This window comes from Alnus glutinosa, chromosome 13 (assembly GCF_958979055.1).
Source record: "Alnus glutinosa chromosome 13, dhAlnGlut1.1, whole genome shotgun sequence".
NCBI lineage: Eukaryota > Viridiplantae > Streptophyta > Magnoliopsida > Fagales > Betulaceae > Alnus > Alnus glutinosa.
In genome coordinates, this window is record NC_084898.1 from 13375278 (window position 1) to 13397239 (window position 21962).

Sequence of the window (21962 nt, forward strand, 5' to 3'; positions counted from 1 at the left end):
CTGATATGCGAAATGGGTTGGATAAAACCCGAATACATTTAAGAATAAAAAAGCTGGACCCGAATAAGATTTTAAAAATTAGTTGAAAATAATTAAACAAGACCGTAAGTTTTGCCCCAGAACTTAATGAAAGCATGACATTGAATCCACTCTTTCAATGGATTAGATCTTATAATTATTATAATTGATATACATACATTTTTTTTTACATGTTATGTACATTTGTTTTTTAAATTAATCATTTGATTTATAAGACCCACATGATTCAATCGTTGATTTAAAAAAGATATGTACATTAATTCTTTAAGAGATGTAAAAAAATCATTCCTCTAATTAATATAAGATGGTCGTTGTTCTCACGTTGCTTTATGTTACGCATATGCAACCTAAACCATATAACTAATTTTGTCAACTTTTTATCAGGGAATTTGACTTCAATTATTGCTCCATTTGTTTCGGCGTACAATGTTTTTTATCGAAAAATATTTTTAAGGAAATCATTTTTTAAGAAATTATTTTCTGCCAAAAATATTTTCTAGCATTTGGTGCGAACGGAAAATCACAAATATGTTTATATTTTCATTCAATCATATTAACTTATAAAAATCAATTTTTATTCACAACATAAAAATATTAGGGTTAAATACGTTACAGCCCCATGTGGTTTCAAATTTTTATTTTTTGCCCCCTATGCTTCATTTTTAATTTTATCATAGATGGTACATGTGTTATGGGAAAAGACGGAGATAGTACCTCCGTCCAATTTTCTGTCCAAAACTAACGGATTGCCACGTCATTCAACATGTGCCGGTATAATATTGCAACGCATGTCCCCATGCCACACCTTATACATCCTACGTGTTTAAGTAATTTCACCTAATTTATTAGAAATCCACGTAATCTTATTTTGATAAACTCCGTCGTCTTCCTCCCCCATTTCCCCAAAATTGTTGAAAATCGTAGAACCCTAACCATAATCAACAGCTCCAGTTCAACGAATTCTCCCAATCCAAACTTAGAAACTGAAGCAGATAAGGCCGATGTAGATTTCCATGGCTTCCCCCAGCTCCAGTACAACCGTTTCTCCCAGTGGTTTCACAGAATCTAGGTCACAATCGGACGAATGGCATCAAGTGGCCTACGAGATTCGGGAGGGAATGCAGTTTTTAGACAATGTGTGTTCTTATTGTTAAATTTGTTTTGTTTTTGAGTTACAATCGATTAATTTTTTTTTAAAAAAAAAAAAAATTGGTTTTTTTTTTTTTTATTTTTTTTTTCGAATCAAATGAAGTCATCATCTAGATCTTCCTCGGTGGGCCGTGTTGAGATGTCCTATGTATGTTTTTGCAATTTACCAGCACCATTGAAAACCTCTGGACTAAGGAAAACCCTGGAAGAAGATTCTGGGGTTGCGTCACCTACAATTCAAGAGTAAGCAGTTTTATGATTGAAGTACTTCTACTGGATAATTTGAGTGAGTTCTTACTGATTGCCTTGCTATACTTCAACATACAGACAAAAGCTGCATGCCAATTTTTCAGATGGCTGGACAAACCAACTTGTGCAAGGGGTGTGGAGGTCTTAGCTGAGATTACGAAGAAGGTTAATGACCTAGATGATGAAAATGGCAGATGCATAGCGAGGATTAAAGACTTGAAGAATGAAAATGACAGTTGCATGGAAAGGGTTAAGCAATTGCAGAAGGGTGATGATAAACATATGGAAATCATAAAGTATCTAGAGAAGGAAAATGACATCTATAAGGTAAGAGAAAAAAAAATTTATGTATGTTTTGTTGTTGTCATGGTTTACAATGTTGTTGGTTGCTTGTGTTGCACTTAGTAAATGACTTATTGTTTGACATATATATATGAATTATGTAAATTTGAACCCCATGTGGTTTTATTTATTGTTTTGTCCCATGTGGTTTCATTAAGTATCACAAATGGTACCTTGGTTTTCAATTGTGTACCACAATTGGTACCTTCTTGTGTAATTGACTACCCAAAATAATCTGTTTAACAATTGACAACCCAAAATAACCTAAAAAATGACCAAATGTTTATGTCTTAAACATAATTTTTTTTCATTATATATCCCTTGTGGTTTTATAAATTTCATGATGTGTTTCTGTGGTTTCAATAAGTACCAAAAATGGTACCTTGGTTTTGTAATTGTATAACAAATGGTACCTTTGTACACAAACAATATTTGGTATGTTTGGTATGCCTATTTTGTACCAAAAATAACATATATGCCTATCGTGTATCAAAATAACATGTTAACAACAATTGAACCCTTCATAAACAAAACACAATCAGTTATGTGTAATAATTGGAAACACAAAATAATGTGTGGCTAATTGATATACCCAAAAAATGACCAAATATTTATGTCTTAAACACAAATTTTTGTTCATTATATACCCCTGTGGTTTTATAAATTTCATGATGTGCCCTCTGTAGTTTTAATAAGTATCAGAAATGGTATCTTGATTTTGTAATTGTATCACAAATGGTACCTTTAAACACAAACAATATTTGGAATGTTTAGTATACCTGTATTGTACCAAAAATAACATGAATGCCTATTGTATATCAAAATAACATGTTGACAATAATTGAACCCTTCATAAACAAAAAAATGAACAAAACACAATCAGTCCTGTGAAACAATTGGAAACACAACAATCTGTGTGGCTAATTGATATAACCCAAAAAATGACCAAATGTTTGTCTTAAACACAAATTTTTGTTCATTATATACCCCCTGTGATTTTATAAATTTCATGATGTGCCCCATGGTTTCAATAAGTATCAAATATAGTACCTTGGTTTTGTAATTGTATCACAAATGGTACCTTTGTACACAAACAGTATTTGGTATGTTTGGTATGCATATTTGGTACCAAAAATAACTTGTATGCCTGTCATGTATCAAAATAACATGTTGACAACAATTGAACCCTTCATAAACAAAAAATGAATAAAACACAATCAGTCCTATGTAACAATTGGAAACACAAAATAATCTGTGTGGCTAATTGATATAACGCAAAAAAAAAAAAAAAACCAAATATTTATTTCTTAAACACAAATTTTTGTTCATTATATACTCTTTGTGGTTTTATAAATTTCATAATGTGCCCTCTATGGTTTCAATAAGTATTAGAAATGGTACATTGGTTTTGTAATTGTATCACAAATAGTACCTTTGTACACAAACAATATTTGGTATGCCTGTTTTGTACAAAAAATAACCAGTATGCCTGTTGGGTATCAAAATAATATGATGGCAACAATTCAAACGTTCATAAACAACAAATGAACAAATAACAATCAATCTTGTTTAAAAAATAACCAAAACCCAAAATGGCCCAAAACCAATAATAGCATGTTACACCATTGCCAATAATTGATCCATATCAATACATCAAAAATTCACATGTGGACCAATACATCAAAAATTCACATGTGGACCAATACATCAAAAATTACACATACTTCACATGTACACCACTTCACATGTGCACAAATACATCAAAAATTACATACACCATATCACATGTGCATAAAATGACCAAAATACACATTTACATCAAAAGTCACTAACTATTGTTGTGATCCACTTAATAAACATAAAATCACCAAATGTTAATGTCTCAAAAGTTAAGTGTGTTAATGTATCAAATATTAATGTCTCAAAGTTTGTGATTGTGAATCAATTTCTGAATCCTGCTGTGATCCACTTTGCATTTGGTCCACTGTGGTTGAGGGTCCCCCAAGCTGTAACAACATCAACAAATTAACAAAAGTTATTAAAGGAAAATCCACACGACAGCAAGTCCATTACAAAATTTATGAGAAGCTCACCACTAATTTCTTCCCTAATAGGTCAGAGACCTGCCTTTGTCTGTGTCTGATCGGTTCGATTGTAGTAGGAGGGTTGTCCCCCTGATGGTTGACCAACCCTGTTGGTGTTTTCGGTTGTTCTAGGGGGTGACACTATATCCGAGGGTCCTCTCTGCCACATAGTATAACTAAACACATCAATGACTTAAAAAAAATATAAATAATAATAAAAAAAACTCACATCAATTGGCTTCGGCTTCCTAAACCCTTTTGGGATACTTCTTCCTATTTGAATTTTCTAGTTGCCAACAACTCCTAACATTGTGGCCCTTTTAAACACAGTTTCCACAGTATACATCGTACCCCTTTCTAGTGACCCTAACACTTTCATTTGGCTCACTCTCATCAGTTCATCTTTTTCTGAGTTTTCTTGGCTCTGCCGCGTTGTTTCTTTGGAATCGGTGGCTCTATAGTGTCCACATCATGGTTAACACGCCACTCATTAGGCTCGGGCATGGGATTAATACTAGGGGCATCTTAGGGTCTACTTTCTTAAGGTAATTGTATGCTCTCTGGTCCATGCCTCTAATCACCTTAAGGTAGTACTTGAATTGTATCTCGTTGGATGCCCTAGCTGCACCCTACAATGCATCCTTGAACTCCTTTCCCTTAAATTCTTTGCCCTTGAGATTTGCATACAAATGCTTGATACAATACCTGTGCTCCAAGCAAGGTATCAAATCCTCTAAAGAATGGATCAACCCCTATTTTAGAAAAAAAAAAAAATAATAATAAAAATCAACAAATAAAAAATAAAAAAAATTGTTAAAATATTTTTGATAATATTTTTTATGAGCACAAGACAATTACATTAAATATTACATTTTGTGTTGGGCATGAATGACTACATATGATCCCGAAGATACCCAATAGCCTTCAACAGTAGTCCCAAGAACCAAGTCCATGTCTCCCTAGTTTCAGCCTCGCATATTGCATATGCTATTGGTAAAATATCATCGTTTGCATCCTGAACAACTACTGCATGCAGCTGACCACCCCACTTTCCCTTCATAAAACATGCATCTACACAAATCATTGGCCTACATCCAACCAAGAAGCCTTGCTTGCAGACTGCCAACGAAACATACATTCGTTGGAAGAACACTCTGTCCCTCTGAATGTATGTTGAGGTAACCTGATTTCACTGCAGTAATGCATTGGCGTACTCTCTGATGTTCTTATACTGCTCACCATCTCTTCCATCCAGAATGTCCAATGCTATTTTCTTTGCATGGTGGCAGCTCAACAATGATAGCCCAAGATTGTAATCCCTTTGTATCATCTCCTTCAAAGCTTTCGGTTTAAAATCTCTTTGCTCCCGAAAATTGTCTAAATATCTATGTGCAGCCCACTTAACTGTTGTCCTCTTGTTGCTGTGGCTGCCACAATTATGAACATGCTCAAAAATTTTGATCTAGAAATATTTTTTGCAATTCGACCAAGATGCGTGTATTCTCCAACCACATTTTTTCTTACACTCTGTGGAGACCCACATCTTCTCATTGTGCTGATATTTATAGTCAAAGGAATTTTGCACTGAAAATACTTGTAACACTTCTTTAAACTGAGTAGGGTTGGCAAACTTCAACCTTACTGATAACTCATCTTTTTCTTTCAAGTCCCGCTTGGGCTTCCATTCGGGGTACCTCTTCACTCGTCTAGGAGACCATTCACTGTCATCTTCTTCACTATCCATATTGTGAAAGGTTTCACTATTAGAAGACTCCGCATTGGGGTCATTTATTGCATCAACTTCATCCTTCGATGTAGATACTTTTTTCCCACGACTAAAACCATTTGTTTGTTTCCTCACTCACTTCGCGTATAACATCATCATCTTTTTCTGTAAAAATGTCTTCTTCCTCACCATTCGTAACTTCAAAATCACTCAACTCAATGTCCTCCTCTTCATCTTCCTCATCCTGAAACTACCGTGGAGGCTGCTCTGTTGGCTGCTGGACTGACTGCTTCCGAGGTTGCCGGGCTGACTGCTGTGGTGGCTTATGTGCTAGTGGTTGTGATGTGTGATGTGTCACATCCTCCTTGGAATAGTTTATCTCAACCTCTGAAGGAGCTTGAGAGATGAGCAGCATTGGGGCCACCATTTCAATTGAAACCGATTCAACTGTTTCCTCTGGTTCATGGTCAACAAACACGTGCAACTTCCTCCTGCCACCATCTATAATCCATGTGATCATAGTCATGAAATCTTGGTCTGTAGTAAGATTGTGTATCTCTTCGTTGCTTTGATCATAGTACTTTTAGTACAACTCAGGTATATCATTGTATTCGTACTCTAAGTAATCTTCTAGGACATTTGTCAGGTCCCAAAAGCAAAGCTTGTCTGCATGCAAACCATATATTTCCATAGTCTCTCCTCCAATGTACTCCATCATTGGTCCAGACAGGGACCCATGATGGTAAATGATTAGATCAAAAACTGGATCAATTTCTACACCACTTTGGTAAATAGTGAGAATAATCAAACTCACAGACTCATAATCAAATCAAACACACAAACACACACACATGAGGATGAGTTGTAAAATGTTAGACAAGACTTTTCTGTTTTTTTTTTTTTTTTCAAAAATTACTAAATTAGAAGGAAATGAATCCTAGGTAAAGAGGCTCATGCACTGTAACCCTTAGCAACTTACACCAAGTATAAGCCTAAAAGCAATATCTTGTTTACATCAGTTAAATGTTGAGTGCCCTATCTGGTTGCAAATGCTTCCAAGCATAAAAGTACATGCCTATAAACTAACTAAAGAAATACTATACAGTAGTTAGTGTCAAATTGTTGACATACTGATTTATACATGACTTTATAGTTTCGGGTTCAAGAAACTACAAAGCCTAGGTTTTATTTATACATGACTTTATAGCTTAAAGGTTTCTTGTTGACATACTGATAAGTTATTGCTTGTCCAAAGCCTTAGGAGTTTGGTAGGATCAAAGGCCATGCAACCAATTAAGCCAGAGTTGATTTCCTTATCATTTGCTAGAAAGAAAAGAAGTTGAATGTCCTAGATACAACCAAGCAAAGGTATGAACCCTGCATCACAATAAGAACAAATTATGGGGTAACCTTAAAAAAGCTTTTCACCTTAGACAGAGACATCCTGTAGGCTTGAATTGGGATTGGCAATCAATTTTGTCCTTTTGGGTGTTGTTGATAAAATTTGGACACAAGGTGCTAATGTTTCTCCTATATATTATTGGTCTTTCAAATCCATCCAAGTCCTTTTGACAAACACGAAATTCCATTCCAACAACCAACCGACAAGAACATGACATAAATTGCCAAAAGCTATAGACTTTATGCTTTGCCCAACAACCGACAAAAACACACAAAAACGCGTGCATTGGATACCCTACATAAAGTTCGGGACTTTATGCTTTGCCCACAAAACTAAACTCATATAATAAAATACTTTGCCCAACAACCAACCCTTAGACAAAAACTGTATATAAAACTTCTTAGGTCAAGTTCTTTCGCATAGCGCAAAGAAACTTCACAAAAGTATTTTTGTTCTAAAAATGATGCATCATGAAAAACAAGGTTCGGGTGCCAGAAATACCTTTGAAAAACAAGGTTTTGTCACGAAGGTTGGGCGAGTGGGTTCAGGGAAGTCAATTTCTAACCAGAAATTTGTTTCAAACTAGCCTTCGACCTACACATATCTAGCCGAAATGTTGAAAGTTTGTGATTTGGGGGAGATCAAAAGGGACGAAAATTGAAAAGGATGGAAGAGTTTGGGTGAGGTTGACAAACTTTGAGAAATTAGGGCTACAGGAATAATCGAGAAGCTGTGAAAAATGATCAAATCAAACGGAAATAAACATGTATGAATTTTTAAAATCTTGAAAAATTTAATTTCCCTCTTAAAATTAATTAGGTGAGGTGGTAGTGGCGCGGCTGACGTGGCAGTGGTTTGAAGTATGAGGTGGCATGGGGACAAGTGTCGCAATATTACATCGACACGTATTGGATGACGTGGCAATCAATTAGTTTTGGAAGGAAAATTGGACGGATGTACTATCTCCGTATTTTCCAATAGCACAGATACTATCTATGGTAAAAAAAAAAAATGAAGAACAGGGGGTAAAAAATAAAAATTTGAAACCACAGGGGGTAAAAAGGTACTTAACCCAAAAATATATATATATATATATATATATTTTAAAAAAAACATAATAATTTGAGTTCTGGTAGTGGTCTGGTGAAGGCTCGTAGGTGGTTTAAGGGTGGCTCGATAGTGGCTCGGTGGTGGTCCAGGAGTGGTCTAAAGGTGGCTCATTGGTTGTCTAGGGGTGTTCTAGAGGTGGCTTAGGGGTGGCTCGGTAGTGATCCGAGGTTGTTTTTTAGTTGTTCGGGGGTGGCTTGATGCTAGCTTGGTGGTGGTCCGGCGGTTTGATAAGGAGATACTCAAACTTAGAAAATGATTTACAAAATTAAAAAATATAAATCATTTTCCGAAATTATAGAAGCTTTTTTTGTCAAACCGAAAATATTTCGATTTGACTATTATTTTCAGTCGCATCAAACACCAAAAAATATGGAAAATATTTTTCAAAAAATATTTTACGCCAAAATAAACGGATCATAATTGTTAAACAGCAATTAAGGAATCAGGCGCTATATTCTTAAAGGAATTTGCTTCAAATAAACTTTTTCTAATCTTAATCATTGCCCTTTCAAATTAAATGTTTAAAATTAAGTCATAGTAACATTTATTATTTTTAAAAGGGGTTAAATACTTTTGAGGACCTTGAGGTACTCGTAGAAAGACCTGATATCAAATCACTACCTTAGTTTCAAAAAGTATCGTAGGTGATACATGTATACTTTCAATAAACGCAGATGATCCTTTCGTCCAATATTTTAACGGCATGTCATGTCAAACTAATCAGTAACTGACATGTGTCTCAAATGCCTTATTAATATTATTTATAAATTAAAAAAATATGGTAAGTTACCCTCGGGAACTTTGCATATGAGACACGTGTCGAGCCACCCCAACTTTTTTTCTTTTTAAGTTCATTTAATTATTTAATTTTTTTAAAAGAAAATTATAATGTTTTTAATTTTTTTTAAATAATATTAATAATCCATATATGACAAGTGTCTCATTCTGAAAGGCGTTTAAGTGGATTACCACTAATTTTATGGACAAAACATGGATAAAAGTACGATCTCCGTTTATTAGATGTATACAGGTACCACTTACAATACTTCTTGAAATCGAGGTAGCCATTTGATAATGGGCTTTACCACAAGTAATGCTAGAAATCCTTATTATGTTTCTATTGTGTCCTTCCAAAACTGATGTAACATTTAAAGTCACTATTTGATCAAAATATAATAATGATATATCATAAATTTAATGATGATTTTAAATTTCACACTAGTTTTGAAGGGACACAAGGGGGACACGGGAGTGCGTCAGTGCGTCTAGCATTACCCCCTTCCTACGTGTACTGTTAGTATTATTGGCCTCATTCTGTGTTTGGACAAAATCACTTGTTTGTAAAGATGTTGTCTTACAAGGGATTCCGCTATTCGGAAGATTCTGTCTATAAGTCAGAAAATCTCCGGTTCCCTGTCAGCTGTCTGGACGATCGAGCCATCCCGTCCGGACGCCCATCTGTCTACTGTTCCATCCGTCCGGACGACGTGCCTTACCGTCCGGACGTCAGTCAGACCAAGAATGATCCGTCCGGACGACGTGCATTTTCCGTCCGAACCTCTACTGTATCGAGAAGCTACTGTTCCAGCCTGTATCCATCCGGACGTATCAGCAGCCCGTCCGAACACCTCTCAGTGATCGATCAGCTTCAGATTCTTTCAAAGTTCAGAATAAGGGAAGATTGATATACCCGTCCGGACGATGTGGTTTCCCGTTCGGACGCGCTCATAAATAAGGCAAGAATCGCAATTCAAATATCATCGTTTGGACGTCAGTCAGCCTTGGTCCGGACGCGCGTGCAACTAATATGGAAATTGCCGATTCGACTTCAACTGTCCGGACGACTGCCTATCATGGTCCAGACGCGCGCATAGCAGATATGGAAATTGCATGTTGAAGTTCAGCCGTCCGGACGCTCATCCCCCATGGTCCAGACGCGATAAGCCTTATATGGAAATTACTTGCAGTGGACGTGCGACCGTCCGGACGACAGTGTCTCACAGTCCGGACGCGGCTCTTAAACAGGAAAGATTTTCAGTGAAATTCTCGAAAAATCCTGTCGCACTGTTGTCCGTCCGGACGGCCCAAGTTCACCGTCCGGACGGCGTCCGTACATATTTCAGCAGTCGCCCATTCTGCACCTCAACCTATAAATAGAGGCCCCAAGGCATTGAGAACTGCAAGAATTCGGTATTGAATTCCACAAGTGCTCAAAGACGTTATTTTTCCTTTGAAGCCATTGCAAGTGTGCTGTTGCTGCGCTACATCTGAAGTCTATCTTAGGGGTCGGCTCTAAGGTAAAGGATTCCATTGAAGACCCCTTCAGGTAGGAGACCTGGTTGGGAAGCGTTCGTGTTGGGTTACACGTTAGAGAGCAAGGTACGACCACTGCATCGGGTATATGTGAGTGTTACTATCTTGTATCTAGCTTTGTCTTCTGAATAGTGGATATCTTGGGTTTGGCTGTCCCGGAGTGGTTTTTCTCTTAATTGAGTTTCCACTTCGTCAACAAAAATCTTTGTGTCATTTAATTTCCGCATTATTATTTTTGTTGACACTTTGTGCACACACTTGCTATTTATTTTAGAAGTCAATTTCAATTTTCAATTAGTATCAGAGCTTGGTACACTCTGAGTAGATTTAATTCTTGAGTGTTATTTTTGTTGACTTCTATATTATTGATATGTCTCAAACTCTTAATTCTGTTCCTGCCTTTGACGGTACGAACTATGGCTATTGGAAATCCCGGATGCGTTTCTTTTTAAAATCTATTGACTGCTGGAGTATTGTTGAAACTGGTTGGACTAAACCAGTGGATACAACCTTCGAGGCAGTCCCTCAGAAAAACGCACGGCTTTCTAATGATAAAGCCCTCCATGCTCTGTGCCAAGCACTCTCACCATCTGAATTCGCAAAGATTTCAAACTGCGAATCAGCCAAAGAAGCATGGCAAATTTTGGATACAACATATGAAGGCACAAAACTTGTAAAATCTGTCAAACTTCAAATGTTGATTTCAAAATTTGAAGAAATTAAGATGTTGGAAGATGAGACCTTTAGAGAGTTTTACTCCAAGATGAGTGACCTAAGGAACTCCATAGTGAGTCTTGGGAACCTATCTCGGATGTAAAACTCATTCGAAAGATTCTAAGATCTTTGCTTGAGCATTTCAGGATTAAGGTAACAACAATTGAAGAAAGCAAAGATCTTGAGGAGATGAAGATTGAAGAGCTGGTGGGATCTCTTCAAACATATGAGCTGTCTCTGCCCCCGGTCAAGAAGTTGATGACCATTGCCCTAAAGGCTTCTAAGAAGAAGGTAGAAGCATCATCTGAAGATGACTCTGAGGATGCAGAAAAAGTTGTGGCTATGTTAGCCAAAAATTTCAAAAGACTAATGAAAGATGATCGATTCAAGAAGAAGTTTTCTTAAAGAGTAAAGAAACCTCCCAGAGAAGCTGAACCTGAGGAAGAAGAGAAGAAAGATCCCAGAGGACCCCGATGCTTTGAATGCTCAGGCTTTGGGCATATCCGGGCCGATTACGGGAATCTTAAGAAGGGCAAGGGTAAGGCTTATAATATGACTCTCAGTGATGAGTCAGAAGAAGAAGCTCCAGAGTCCGAGAAATTTCTAGCCTTTGTGGCTCCGCTCGTTGAAGAAGAGGACTCTTATTACTCGGAGCACAGTGATAATGAGGAAGTGCTCAAGGAGGCCTACAAGACACTCTATATAGAGTATGAGAAGCTGAGGGAAGGTCGTAAGCAGCAACTCTATGATCTGAACAGTCTACAAACTGAAAAGAGTTCATTGCTGCTCAGAGTACAAGAGCTCGAGGAAAAGCTACTAGAGACGCAGCTCCAGCTAGAAAGAGTCACCGATGAGAAGCTGACTCATATTCTGTCCATCCAGAAGAGTCCAATTGACAAGATTGGTCTCGGGTATGTAGCTCCCTCTTCTGATGCTCCCTCTACTTCAAAGACTGTATTTGTAAAACCTACAGTCCCAGAGCCTCTTCCTACTGTTGAAGATAAAGGGAAGGACAAGGTCAAAGATGATGTCCCAGGCACTCAGAAGCCTCATTCCATCAGAAGACCTCCCATATGCCATCACTGCGGTCTAAGTGGGCATGTTCGTCCTCAGTGCTCCCTCCTAAAAGCTCAAAAGGCCAAGGCCAAGAAAAAAGTGCCCCGACAGGCTGATCATGGCACTAGACCTGCGGCCCAGACTCCATGGTATCAGGCCCCATACCATCAAGTACCAAGATATCAAGCTCCTTGGTCTCATGGACCACGATACCAGGCATCTCAGCATCAGTGACCTCAGCAACGATTTGTACCGGCCAATCACCGTGGCAACTCCAAGAACAAATTTAAGCAATTTAGGAGGCCTCAGAAGGTAGAGCAGTCCCTCAGTGAGCCACCTATCTGGATGTAGAATATGATGGAGTGGATGATGCAGTCCTACCAGCAACCTACAGGAAGGCAAGCTTGGGTTCAGACAGACAGCCACCCCAGGAGGGGGAATAGACGCACCTAGCAGGTTCGGGCGTCCATGCCTAGGATTTGGTTCCTAATCCTACGGCATCAGGTTTGATTGCTTATTTTGCTGTTATATTTTATATGCAATCTAGGAACCAGTGGTATTGTGTTTTGCCCCCTATATTTTGTTTGGATACCTTTGCAGGTATTTATTGGGGAAGATAGAAAAAGCAAGTCGAGCGACTGTTTTTCTGTAATGGCATCATCAGGTTTGATTTTGCTTTGCATATGATGTCATTTTCATATTGCATTTTTTTTTTGTGTCTTTTATTAAAAAAATAAAAAATAAAAAATTTAGGAGAATTGGCAGGATATTTTTTCTCTTTGCATATCAGATATTGCATGTCTTTTCTCCTGATATCTCAATTCCTTGGGTATTAATTTACTGTGCTTGAATATAATTAAGAGTTTCTGACTATAATTTGCCAAGTGTTTTCCTGTATATGCAAAAGTAGGATAGCTTCTTTTCTCATGCGATGAAAAATGTACACTATCCATGACTCCCCTAAAAGGTACATCTTTCCTTCTCTGACTTTGTGTTTCTAGAAATTTTGGATAAGAGAAGAGATCCTTGATAAGATGGTCAAATTGACCATATGCTAGTTGAACCTAGAACCTTAAAACTCTGGCATTCCCTTTAGTTTGCAGAACCATAAGAAACAAGCAGTTAATCATATGAATTCTGTGCTTTAAATTGTATATTCACTGCTTATGTGCTAAATTTGATTTATGCCTTGCCCTCTATGTGCAAGTAAAACATTTACTTTGACCTTCATGGTACAAGTAAAACATTAGGTGCTGCATCTCAGGGGGAGTGTATCAGATGAGGGTGGTTAGGCCCTAGTAAGTTATAAGGTTTGACTTTTGACTAATCTTGCATTGATTTTCTCTCTAGTCTAGAAAATCTAGTTGATCTTTGTCATATTTGTGCTAGTCATATCTTGTGGGTTAAGTTTTCACACACACACGCATTGCATGAGTTGAGTTGTCTATTTGAATTTTCTATGTCCAGGAAAATATTTGTGCTAATTAAAATCTCAACTCTCTTTTATATTTCTGCTTAGTTTTGAGATACTCTCTGATTATGTTATCAGTGGTTTATACATGCGTGTTCTGAAGCTAACTTGGGAAAAATTTGATTTATGTAAATTTTCCTCAGTTTTCTGATGTTTCACTGTGGAGCATCCGAACGGTAGTCTCTTGGCGTCCGGACGGGGATGGAGCTTAGACGTCCGGACAGGAATTGTCTAACGTCCGGACGCACGCGGCCAGTATCGGGCGGACGATTAAGAATAATCGTCCGGACGCCCCCGACCAGTCTGCTCCTTTTCGAGGCAACGAGCGTCCGGACGGCATCAATATATCGTCCGGATGGGGGACCCACAGAGGCTATATATACCCCAGATTGCCGCTCACTCCATCCTGCCCCACAAAATCCTTTCATTGGCAGTTTGTGAGCAAAATTTTTGAGTTTTTGGATTTTTCCTTGCTCATTTTTTTTGTTTTTGCATCTCTCTCCCATTCCAGGTATTCTTCTAAACCCTTTCTCTTCATTTTATTTTTAACTGTTAGAATGTTGTTTATTTCGGCATATTTTTTAGATTATGCTATGTAGATATTTATCATGTTGGGATTGTCTGTGGGACTATAATGAGATAAATTCTGTCTATATTTTTGAAATAGTCCTTTTACTGCTGTTATTTTGCCCAATTTTTATCCTGACCTAACAAGCCTATCTCTGGACTATTCTTGTCAAAATCTTGTTGGTCTTTTTGTGCAGAATCATGTCTGCAATCAGTTCCCAGCGTAGAGTCCGCCAGAGGACAGAGGAAGAAAGAAGCGCATTTCAAGCCAAAATCATGGACCGCAACGTCATCGCTGAGCGGAATGTGGTTCGCGCCGACATCATGGTACCTCCTCTGGATAGCATCTATGAGACTATCCAGACTTACCATTGGGGATATCTGTACACATGTGCTTGCATTATTCTCACCAGGCTCGTCAGACTCTTCTATGCCAACCTTGAGGTGGCTCAGGACGATGAGCGTGGGATGGTTCTCTAGTCCACTGTTGACGGGCATATCATCACAGTGGATCCCCAGGTCATCAATCGCTTCGATGGGGTACCAGTTCTTGATCTCCTTGCCAGTCCTTACAATGAGGTGGTGCTTCCTCCCTCTATGGACTAGCTCAGAGAATTCTTCCATGCTATTCCACAAGGAGAAGAGCGCCCCACCTCCATCAGGATAGGCACACTATCTCCCACACACCGCATGTTGGCCAAAATTATTCAACACAATCTATGGCTAGTTGCCAGGCGCAGTGATTTGATCCTGAAGAAGGCCCAGTTTGTTTACGTCGTTCACCTCCGCTTGCCTTTCTACCTATGCAAGCATATTATGGGCGTGATGCTGGAGGCCCGTGATGAGAGTCATACCGGTCTCCCTTTTGGCTGCCTGCTCACTCAGATCATTCTTCAGTCAGGCATCAACATTAATGGAGAACCGAAGATGAAGATTCAGCAGCCCCTCAGCAAACAGACTTTGATGAAGTCTAATGCACAGCTGTGGAGGTGCCCATTCCTACAGCCATGCCAGTCGGCTTTCCAGACATGGCCTCATCATCTCAGACAGTCCCGCCTTCAGAGCCAGAGATCAATGTTTTCCAGATCATGGAGGCCTTAGCTGCTATTCAGGGAGGCATAAGCACCATGCAGCAGTCTATCACATCTATACAGCAGGAGGTGCGTTCCATAAACAAGCGGGTAGAGCAGAATCAACTGGATCTCTAGGAGTGCCTCAAGTACCATCATCCGGGCAGTAGTGATGATGAGGAGGATGCACCTATGGCAGTCGATGATTGAGTCTCTTTGGCTGTAATTTTTTTTGTAGCTTTCTTTTCCATTTTCTTTTGTGACTTTGGTATTATATTTAGCTACTTTTTGTAAAACTGTTGAACTTATATTACTCTGTTTCCCAGGTCCTTCTGAGACCGTTAGGGGGAGTAATTTTTATTCCAGTTGTATGTTTTACTACTCTGTTTTACTCTTTGTCCCTTTGTGACAAAAAGGGGGAGTACTTTTTATTTGGACCGGGAATGTATCTCCAAACCGGTCAAGTGATTTTTGTCCCAAAATGGCCAAAGGGGGAGTTTGTTAGTATTATTGGCCTCATTCTATGTTTGGACAAAATCACTTGTTTGTAAAGATGCTGTCTTACAAGGGATTCCGCTATTCAGAAGATTCTGTCTACAAGTCAGAAAATCTCCGGTTCCCTGTCAGTCGTCCGGACGATCGAGCCATCCCGTCTAGACGCCCATCTATCTATTGTTCCATCCATCCGGACGACGTACCTTACCGTCCGGACGCCAGTCAGACCAAGAATCATCCATCCGGACGACGTGCATTTTTCGTCCGGACCTCTACTGTATCAAGAAGCTACTGTTCCAGCCTGTATCCGTCCAGACGTATCAGCAGCCCGTCCGAACACCTCTCAGTGATCGATCAGCTTCAGATTCTTTCCAAGTTCAAAATAAGGGAAGATTGATATACCCGTCCGGACGATGTGGTTTCCCGTTCGGACGCGCTCATACATAAGGCAAGAATCGCAATTCAAATATCACCGTTCGGACGTCAGTCAGCCTTGGTCCGGACGCGCATGCAACTAATATGGAAATTGCCGATTCGACTTCAACCGTCCGGACGACTGCCTATCATGTTCCGGACGCGCGCATAGCAGATATAGAAATTGCATGTTGAAGTTCAGCCGTCCGAACGCTCATCCCCCATGATCCGGACGCACGAAGCCTTATATGGAAATTACTTACAGCGGATGAGCGACCGTCCGGACGTAGCTCTTAAACAGGAAAGATTTTCAGCGAAATTCTCAGAAAATCCTGTCTCACTGTTGTCCGTCCGGACGGCCTAGGTTCACCGTCCGGACGGCGTCCGTGCATATTTCAGCAGTCGCCCATTCTGCACCTCAGAATAGAGGCCCCTGGGCATTGAGAACTGCAAGAATTCGGTATTGAATTCCACAAGTGCTCAGAGACGTTATTTTTCCTCTAAAGCCATTGCAAGTGTGCTGTTGCTGCGCTACATCTAAAGTCTATCTTAGGGGTCGGCCCTAAGGTAAAGGATTCCATTGAAGACTCTTTCAGGTAAGAGACCTGGTTGGGAAGCGTTCGTATTGGGTTACACGTTAGAGAGCAAGGTACACCACTGCATCGGGTATATGTGAGTGTTACTATCTTGTATCTAGCTTTGTCTTTTGAATAGTGGATATCCTGGGTTTGGCTGCCCCGGAGTGGTTTTTCTCTTAATTCAGTTTCCACTTCGTCAACAAAAATCTCGGTGTCATTTAATTTCCGCATTATTATTTTTGTTGACACTTTGTGCACACACTTGCTATTTATTTTAGAAGTCAATTTCAATTTTCATGTACTAAAAAAGTCTATATATATATATATATATATATATATGAGTAGTACTAGAAATCACTGTTTTGTCACTCTTGTGTCCTTCCAAGAGTGATGTAGCTTTTAAAATCACCATTGAAGTTATGATTGATCACTATTGAATTTTGATCAAGTGGTGATTTTAAAAGGCACATCATTCTTGAAGGGACACAAGAGTGACTTCTAGAATTACTATAATATATAAAGAGAAGTAATGCTAGGAACTAATTTTTTATCTTCTTAAAGTTGATATGGTTTTAAAATGATCATTGTATCAAAATCTAATAATGATCAATTTCAAATTCAATAATAATTTTAAGGATAATTGCACCATTGGTCCCTGTGGTTGGCCTAAATTACAAATCACTTTTTGTGGTACAAAAAGTTTATGGAGGGTCCCTGTGGTAAGCTATAATTACGAATCACTCTCTGAACCCGTTTTTCGTTCACCATGTTAACAGATTCCGTTAGTTTGCCACGTCATACCTAATAAGAAATCGACACGTGGCCGCCCCAGGCCTAATGGAGGCCATGCGCCACCCCCAAACATCGCCGGGCCACCCTCGATAGCCACCCCTTTGCTATTTTTATTTTTTTAAAAAAATAGATATTTTTAAAGTTTTATTTATTTATATATTTTTATTGTAATAAACACGTGTCGATTTTTTATTTGGTATGGCGTGGCAAACTAACAGAATTTGTTAACTTGGTGGACGAAAAACAGGTTTAGGGAGTGATTCGTAATTATAGTTTATCACAGAGACCTTCCATAAACTTTTTGTACCACAAAAAATGAGTTATAATTTAAGCAAACTCCAAGAACCAATGGTACAATTATCTCATAATTTTAAGAGAGACATCAATTTAAAAGGGAAAAAAGATGGTTCTAACCTTACTCATATAAAAAGTAACATAACAAAATCTTAAAATTTAGGGAAAAAGACACTTTGCCCCCATGATTTATCCACGGTCTGGCAATTTACTCCCCAATGTACCAAAATTTAGATATGACCCCCCCGAACTTGCCAATGCGAGGCAAAAAATACAATATGTCCATTCGCCCGTCTATTTGGACGGAAAGTCGATCACGTGCGTTGCATGTGACCGTTTAAGACATATCCCCTACCCAAAATACCCCGCCTCATCCAGCCTTTATCCCGTGCGTGCGTGCGTGTCTTTTTCTCTTTGTTTTTTATTAGTCTCGTGTGTGCATTTGGTCCCCACTCCAAAGGTTCTACACGAAGGCTGACCCACCAAGACTTTTTCGCCAAACTCCACATCGACAACGAAGGATCTTTTGGGACCTATCAACTCCAAAAGGCGTTCAATAAAGGTCAGTACCTTTTTTTAAATGGTTAAAGTATTTTTTTGTAGGCGATTTGGGGGAATTTTGTTAATCTAGGGTTTCGAATTTGGGGGTTGTTGTTAGTTTATGGTTGTCGGATTTGGTGTTTTTGTTAATGTTGTTTGTTAAGTCTCATGTTTTTATATATAAATTGACTGCGATTTGGGTATAAAAAAATAATGTTAGAGTTTGTCGGGATTTGGAGGTTTTGGTCCATGGGTTTTATAGTCATTCATGGTGGTCCTGATATGTCATTTTTTCAATATTTTGGTATGCTTGAACCAAGACAGTGATTGGAATAAAGTGGTCCCGATTTGTAATTTTTGGCTAAGTTTGCTTTGTATCTTTTTGGCTAAGTTTGCTTTGCATTAGGGTTTGTCGGCATTTTGGGGTTTATATGTAGTGGGTCCATTCATAATGTATGGATGCTACTTTATATGTAGTGGGTCCATGTGTATGGGTGCTTATTAAATTATTTTGATGTTGGAGCATTATGTAGGACCATTATTTTGATGTTGTACTGTGCATTGGGCCCTGATGCTATTGACATGTGTTGTGTATATTAGTTGCAGTGGCTTATTTATTATAGTGGTCCCCTTGTCCCATTGATAATGTATTTTGTTGTGTGCATGTGTAGGATGAAGTTGGTGTTTGAGATAAACTATGGGGGTAGGCTTGATAGAAAATGTGGATGTATTTATGTGGGGGGGTCAAGTGGATGTTCATCCAGATAATGTTGATTCGGATAATATGACATTTGTCCTAATTGAGTCTATTTTGGGTCAATATGGGTACAGTTCAGGTGATTTGATTTACGTTAGGGACCCTACCAAAAATCTAGTGGATGGTTTACAACTAGTTTCCTCGGATTATGATGTGGCTTATATGGTTGCCAAACATGTGGGTACTCTTATTGTAGAACTTTATATTGTTTTTTTCCAAAGTAATGTAGGTGAGGATGGGGAAGATTGGGAAAATAATGAAGAGGGAGATGATGGAGGTAGGGTTGATTATAACGACACATGGTGGGATGATAAAATAAGTGATGATGAAGATGTTTTTGATTATCTGGTGGATAGTGCTGGCCCCCTTAACAATGCCAAAAATAGATGAGGGTGTGGAGGGTGATCGGGAGGATAGGGATGGGGATGGGGATGGTGATGGTGATGATGGTGCTGATGTAGAGGGTGGGGGTGAGAGTGGGGATATTTTGGATGATGGTAATGGTGAGAGTGGGCCATCTGGTAACATCACAATGACATCATTTGAAGATGTTGAGGTTGATGAAGGAGACTTTGACATTGGTAGAAGTGACATTCTACTGTCACCAATTGTTAGTGAATATGAGGATGGTGAGATTTCATCTCACCATGGTGTGGAGTTCTAGGAAATTGACCTAGGCAATCCAGAATTGAAGCTTAAAATGAAGTTCTCAAGCATACAACTTTTTAGAGAAGTTGTTAAGCAGTACAATGTGAGAAGGGGAAAGGACATAAAGTTTGTGAAAAATGAAAGAGCAAAGTGTGTAGCAGTATGTAGAGATCCATCTTGTGAGTATAGAGTTTATGGTAGACAGATGGTGACTGAAGCATCATTTGAATTGAGGTCCTAAAGACCAAAACATACTTGTTCTCGACTATACAAGAGCTCAATTATCAATTCGAGGTGGATATCAGATAAACTATATGATAAGTTTAAAATTCAGCCGGACATGCCATTGCGAGTGATACAAGATGAAGTCAAGAGGAAATGGAATGTTGAAGTAAGTAGGAGTCAAATGTACAGAGGTAGGAAGAAGGCAGGGAAGAGGTTGTACGGTTGTTTGGGTGAGCAGTATGGCAAGCTGTGGGATTACTGTGAGACTTTAAGGCGTACTAACGCAGGCAACTGTGTAATGATTAAGGTTGAAAAAAAAAACCCTAATTTGCCTGCTAAGTTTCATAGACTCTACATGTCCCTTGCAGCCATGAAGAAAGGGTTCTTAGAAGGTTATAGGCCTGTCATAGGCCTAGACGAGTGCTTTTTGAAAGGACCCTACAATGGAATATTATTGGCTGCGATTGGTTGAGATGCCAACAACATGTACCCAATTGTAATTACCATTGTAGAATTTGAGACAAAAGATAGTTGGACCTGGTTCCTGGAGTGCCTAGTTTCAGATCTTGGTTCACATGAGAAGCACACACTTCTCCTACATTCATTTATGATCGGCAAAAGGTTAGTTAATTTAGTTACATTTTGTACATTGGAATGATGCAAGGTCTTATTCCAAGTTTTGATACTGTTATTCCAATGGCGGATCACCGAATATGTGTACGGCATTTATATGCCAACTTTTGAGATAATTGGTTTTGGGGGGTGGCCCTAAAGGAACTGTTGTGGAAGGTAGTATCGTTTTATACTGAAGTCGACTTCAGAATACGTATGGAAGAAATGAAGAGAATCAGTCCTAATGCCTTTGACTACCTAGACAAGGTTGACCCCAAAGGATGGTCACGAGCATGGTTCAATGAATCTCCCAAATGTGACCTCCTTGTCAACAATATCTCTGAATGCTTCAATTCATATATCTTGAAGGTTCGTGACAAGCCTATTCTGACAATGCTTGAGATGATTAGGAAGCAGCTCATGAGAAGGTACCAACTGAAAAGAGATGGCATCAGCAAATTGAAAGGTAAGTTGTGCCCTAGAATTGTTGAAAAGCTTGAGTCCGTTTGTGAAGCGGCATCGGACTGCGCGCCTTTCCTGTTATTCTAGAGATGGTATGTTTAAAGTGGAGCAAGGAAGTAGGCAATATGTTGTTGATATCCGGAATAGGAAATATGGCTGCAGGAAGTGGCAGATGACTAGGATCCCATGTGCACATGCACATTCTGCCATAACCTTTCATGTACATCACCCGGAGGATTATGTGGATCCATGTTATAACATTGAGATGTACAGAAAGGCCTATGCTCCACTCATATATCCAATGCCTAGTGAGGAATAGTGGATAAGGACTGAGCATGATGTTTTGGATCCACCAAGATCAAGATTAATGCCAGGCAGACCTTGGAAAGCCAGAGTAAAAGGTCTTGATGAGTCGAGAGTTCCTCAGAATCCTTATAGGATGAGAAAGTTCAGATTGAAGGGTAGGTGTGAGCAGCTTTGTAAGGTGGTTGGACACAACACTAGGACCTGTCCAAATAAGAAGGAGCAAGCATCTAATTATAGACAATCTGCGACAGAAGTTTATTTGCCTACTCCACCTGGAGCAAGTTTGCTTACTCCACCCACACCAAGTGTTAGTTTCACTAAGCAATATGTTTATATTATATTTGATTTGCAACTTCATTATTTAATGTATTATTGATGTTGGCCTTCAGACCCAAACCATTGGATGTAGCAGTAGTACAAGGGAAGGTGCACAAGCAGCAACCAATAGTCGAAAGGGAGGGGCACAAGCAACAACCAACAATCGAAAAAGGGTAGTGCGCAATTTTTGACCTAAAGTTCACTTTAGTTACTTGGGGATGATAGTGAT